Raw genomic sequence first — 6,000 nt, forward strand, 5'->3', positions numbered from 1 at the left:
TAAATATGGAACCAAACAAAATTTCTTGTAATTACTTTATCAGCCATAAGTCAATGACCAATAAATGTTCAACAAATAAATGAAAAATGGCAGTACATAAAACCAATATATGACTATATTTTGGTCACAAGCTATTAATAGAAGAACATGACATCCCTTTAAGACTACAAACACTTGAGAATAAGCAGGAATTTTCACTTCAGTGATGAAAAACAAGATACTTCTTAGTCTCCTTTTATATGTTTATGCCCTCAAAAATAGTATTTATTTATTCTTGTCTGAATTACAAACATTTAGCTACATCTCCACTGTCATGTAATTATAATCACAAACTCACACGCAGACAACCAGCTCACTAGGAATACACTTAAAATTGATAAAAAGAAATCTGCCTTTGTTTCAGTTATCTCTAGAAAAGACACTCGGTATCACCACTGGTATAAAACAGCTCTCAGATCTACCCTCTAGTCCTACACCAAGGTCATTACTTTGCCATTTCATCTTCCCACTTAGCACTCTTTTTAAATCAAGTACTAAATCTTCTCTCCATGGGGAAGAAGCAGGGGCTTATTATCAATCTCTCTGACCTCCTGTCCAAACCTTGCCCCTTTTTAAGATTAGAGATCCTGATTAATCCAAGAGCAGGAAGAAAAAAAAAAGACTGATAGGTATTTGAGGTTCACACAGCCAGCCTGAGGCATGGAAAACCCCCTTTATTACCTTACTTTCAGCCCTCAGAAAAAGAAAGTTTCTTAAAAGTTTATCAAGGAGTACTACTGGGTTTTTTTTTTTGTTTTTTTCCCCTTTTTGTGGGGGCAGTGCTAGGGGTAGAATCCAGGGCTCTGCACAAGCTAGGCAAGTGCTCTACCACAGACCTACATCTTAGTCCCAACTTCTAGGAGTTTGTTTAAGGTCAGATTTGTGTAACTAGCCTAAGTACATAGTTTCAGATAACTCTTCACAGTTGGAAGACATATAACGTATGTAAAAATTTACAGATAATTATTATTCACCACTATCTTCTACTTTTAAGTTAGAATAATCTCCAGAGTATGACAGATTAGATAATACTTTTTTTTGGTAACCTAGTTGCTAAATTCTATCTTCACATAGACTTATTTAACAAACCTAAGAAAAGAGAAGAATACAAAATGAACAAAAACCAGGACTTCAGATAAAAGTATACATAAAGGGAGAAACATATTCTGAAATGAGAAGAAAAATTAAATAGCTAATAATATAGCCATAATTAATTAAGCCAAATTTCATCTCAAAAACCTGCCATAATAAGAGTATGGAAGAAGTTTAAAAGTAGTTATATTTAATTCTTACAACTTCACTAAGCTGATCAGTGGTATCGATGCCAGTTTAATGTACTCGCTTGGTCAATAATGACCATATATTAAATTGGCTGAGGAATAACAAACAGCTATTTTCGTATTATCAGTTTGTTGTTTTCAGTGATCTCTAATTCCATTTTAAGAAGCAATTCACCAATCCCAGGGCAAGGTGAGAAATCATTTAACTCTCCTATGGCCACTTAACTTTCTATGTCCCAGGAGGAAGACTTCCTACCTTTAGAAATTTCAATCATTTACCCCACTCCTATCCCAAATTTTTGATGATAAATGCTTTGTAAACATCCCAATCACTTAGCGAGTAAAAACAGCACATACTTTACCTTACATCAACGACTAGGAAAACCTCAAAATAGTAGTAAACTAGTCTTAACATTAAAAACATTAGCACTAGAATGGTCAGTTTGAACACATAAAAAATAAGCACAGCATGATAGCTTTAATGACTTTTTGGAAAATTAAGTGATTATGTGCGCGCTACTAGATTAATTTTTACTTTTTGAATTTTAGTTAAGTTAGAAAACATACAGCATATGTATTTTGAAGATAAATACACTATCAGTATGTACATTTAAAATATAGATTAATGCTGCTTTGTAGAGCCAAATAGGAAAAATAAAGAGGTTGTTTTGTGCTTGTGTCAAAATGTGCATTACAGCCCCACTGGCTGACCAAGGATTTATATCAAAACAACAACAAAACTATCTTTTTAAAGTTTAGATTTTTCCCCATTTGTAGTACTGGGGATCAAATTCAGGGCCTCGTGCATGTTAGGCATACATGTTAGGCATTAACATTACACTATTACTAAGCTACATTCTCAGCCCTACTTTTGAAATTTGGATGCAAAATACAAAACTAATTGAGAATTACAATAAAAAATACTAAAAATCATTGAGAAGTTAATGAATGAGTAAAAAATAAATGCAGGGAGAAAGCGAGTACTGGACAGTAATATCCCATGTCAACTTTACTAAGAAGTAATACCCCTTAAGGTATCTGCTTAGAAAACAAACAACAGACTGGACCGTATGAAATGTCTTTCTACAGAGAAAGACAACTTTAGAAAAAATTTTGGCCAAAATAATTGAAAGGGGCAGTCTGTTCAGGACTCGGTGAAAGAAAATTACATTCGGACTAATTTCACTTTGCGAGGAACTGACACAACTTCCCTGCCTCATATACTGTAATATCTTGAACATTTGATTAAAACTTAAAACTGGAGCTAAAAAGGAAATAAAAACAATTCACCTGTCAACTTCCGGTCGCAAACTATTTGATATTTTAAATGCAAGTAAATTTTTCTAAGGAAATGAAGGCCTAATGACAAATACCTTTAGTTTACAAACAAAGGTCCTATTTATTAGTCACAAAAGGTGAGGCAAGCCTGTAATCCCAGAACCCTGGAAGATTAAGGGAAAAGGATGGCAAATTTAAGCGCAACCTATGCAACTCAGTGAGACCCTGACCCAAGCTCAGTGTGAAGGTCGTGTGTTCAATCCCCAGTAACGTGATCTACAAATAAAATAATGAAAACTCACTGGTCAGCAGATCAAGTGGATATAAAATATTTCATGATTTTATAAAAAATGAAACTCTTCATGTGCTGACACAAACCAACTGTTAACCCTCAGTACATAGTGTGGGAGAGCAAGATATAGGACTGTGAGTTAATATGCTACCATCTGTATAAAGGAGGGGGAGCACGTATTTGCATATATTGATAGCAAATCTCTGAAGACAAAAATTGGGCAACATGCGGGTGATGAGGAGAGACAACCCACAGCATTTGCTAAATTTTGTTTTGAATTATGGACCATGCAAGTCACTTCTTCCATAAACAAAACTGAAAGCACAGAAAGGTACTTCTTATTTCACCAAGGGTGACTTTTCTTCTTTGAATCCTCTTTATGACAAATATTCTCCATTAGTTTCTGTGTTCCCAATACTCCTTTGAGGACAGAGGAAAGACAGCAATGGATCTGGATCTGCAGGAGCTTCTGGCCCAGAGTATTAAACATGGTAAGGTAGGTATGGAGACGAAACTTGCTGAAGGTCCAATAGTTTGGATTGGCTGAACCCTTAAGGTACTTCATCTCATAACTCCGTGGAGCAATTGTTCTAGTTTTACAAATAAGGAAACTAAATGAGAAAGATTAAGAAATTCCCCATGACACAAAATTCCTTTAGGACAGGCATGGATGGGGCCGAAGTGGTAATGTCAAGATTCAAACCCAGGCCTGTGATTATTCCAAACCAGATGCTCTTTCAACTACATTCTGTCTCAGTGCTAAATAAATATTTGAATTACCATAAACTGTTGTCTCAAGTTATACTGCAATAGAGATGAGTTCACACATGGCTAAGAAAAAGAAATCTTGCATTTTCCATTCCCTGACATCTGCTATGTTCTTATATTCAGATTTGAGCTCTATGGAACATAATGAAACCATCAATAGATATTACTGTTTGTGAAACTGCCACAGGGTGGCCCTAAGCAAGTTTATTAATGTCTGATAAGATAGTTATGAAATTATGATCTGTGAAACAAGGTAAAAATTAAGGTACAAGTGCATAATTTTCTCTACTGTGGAAAAGGGAAAAAAGTTTTAAATGAGGTAAGTGAAAAATATATACTTGGTCTTCTATAACTATACTGTATTCAAACAAAACCACTTATCCTGGGATGAGATACAAGCTAAGTTACTTCTCGGAGAAAACAGTATTTCTACTAAACAGATATAATCAGTTAAGAATAAGTTTTTTGAAGCAGAAAAAGGAAGTTTATGAATCAGGTTTCTAAGTTTCTCCAGGCTCTTAAGTGAAAAAAAATTTTTCGTTCAAAAGAGGTAATACCAGAGTTTTAAATTCCAAAAGCACTCTTTTAACGCTGTTTAGGTAAATTCTGTTAAAGAAATTATTTGCTTTCTAAATACATATGCCCACCCCCCCAAACAAAAAGAATGATACACATTCATCTGTAATTTTAACAGTTCCTAAGAGAGTGCATTAGTACCAAGCTCCAGGTGAACGTTCAAATATTATTGTTTGAAAAGTTTATCCTGAAACTGTTAAGAGTCACACACTAGGGACCTAACACAAAATTGAAAAATCTTTTGTAGAAGACTGATGAACACATGAGAAAACAAAATATGAAAAAGGAGAGTCACTGTATATTGTCTATAAGGAAAAAAAGTTCTAAAGTGATGCTGGCTGGCAGAAACTCAGAAAAACGGTAGCTATCATCAATACTGTACATAACTTTCGTTCTTGGAAATAAAATCAGTCTCAATCTTTATGGAAAAACTCCCTTTATTGTATCTTAATTTTCTTGGCAATGACAAAGAACTAATGAGGTCTTTTAAAGACCATCATGCAGCTAAGTAGGTTTTGGAAGTGACTTGGATACAGAGAAACCATCAGGCAGTGTTTACTAATCAACAGTCCTAACTTGACACTTTGTATTCATCAAACATAACCACACAATTACCTGTCTTGTTAAGCTTTCAAATTACCTAACCTAACCGTTTGGGCTTTAGTTTTAAATCAGGAAATGAGCAGTGAGTGTACAAGATTTCAAGAGATGGCAACCAAAAGTATCTTCTACTAAATCTGCAGATGGGAGGTCTGATGCAAGCCGAGGCTAGCAATGCAATTCTGACTCCTGGAGAAGGTATGGCAAATTTAAATAGGTCATACTGCAGGCCCTTTTAAACTGTCTTTTAATCTTTAATGTGTCAATGGCTTTCTTTTCTTTTTCTTTTTTTGCAGTCCCCTTTTTGCAAAGGACGAAGAAAAAAGTCTCTTGGCCTAAATTGTTGTGAACCTCCGACTAAGGTTACCTACTGCACTGGACACAAATAATGGATACTTTCAATGCCTATTTTTAGAATCAGTATTAAATCAATCCCTCATTGAGTTTAGACAAATATGTACGAAACGCGGCAGAGGGTGAGCGCAGGGGCGAGCCGAGCTTCAGGTCCTTTAAAGCCCTTGGCAAGACTGCCCCCACCGCAAAAAACAAGTGATGTAAAACAAAAGTACCTCAGCTATTTGTTTCAACGAAGGGTTTCAGAATGATAGACCTCAAGTGATTATCATTGAAAAGGGTTAAAACCGAAACTGTTTTCAAACACCAGCTTCCCTTTTACAAGATCCGAACAGTTTCTTTAAAAAGTTATTATAAACGTTTTTTTTTTTCCTTAGCACCCCCTTCTTCCCAAAAAGAATGCACTTCCATGACTACTTATTTTTTTAAGTGTGCCCGGGGGGTGGGGTAGTGGTTGTAGGAAAGAGCAAAAAATTTCCCTTAAAAAGCACGAGCACTCGTCAAGAAAGCAGCGAAGGACAGAAAACAGCAGTTTCCCAAACGGTGTGGGCGCGGGGAGCCAGGGCACGAATAAATACAGCACGAGAGAACACCTTGGGTTTGGAACTTTATTGCACAAAGAGTGAGCGGGCGAGAGCAGCTCGGACGTGGCCGCTCGGCTCCCGGACCGGGCGGGCCGACGGGCCGCGGGCACCTTCACCTCCGCTGCCCTCCGCCGTCGCCTCCTTCCTCCTCTTCCACCCCCCACGGGCCGCGGCGGCGAGCTGCGGGCGGCAGACGGACCGAGGCAGGCGGGCGAGCGGGCGGCGGGGC

The 6,000-nt window shown here is 37.0% G+C and overlaps 1 protein-coding gene across 7 annotated transcripts in view; it reads right to left on the reverse strand.

Annotated features, from left to right (window-relative positions):
* Creb1 (cAMP responsive element binding protein 1) overlaps positions 1-6,000 on the reverse strand; it is a 66,228-nt gene that overhangs the window by 59,659 nt on the left and 569 nt on the right. The window lies entirely within an intron of this gene.

Source organism: Chinchilla lanigera, unplaced genomic scaffold (assembly GCF_000276665.1).
Source record: "Chinchilla lanigera isolate Chin_1 unplaced genomic scaffold, ChiLan1.0 scaffold00056, whole genome shotgun sequence".
Taxonomy (NCBI): domain Eukaryota; kingdom Metazoa; phylum Chordata; class Mammalia; order Rodentia; family Chinchillidae; genus Chinchilla; species Chinchilla lanigera.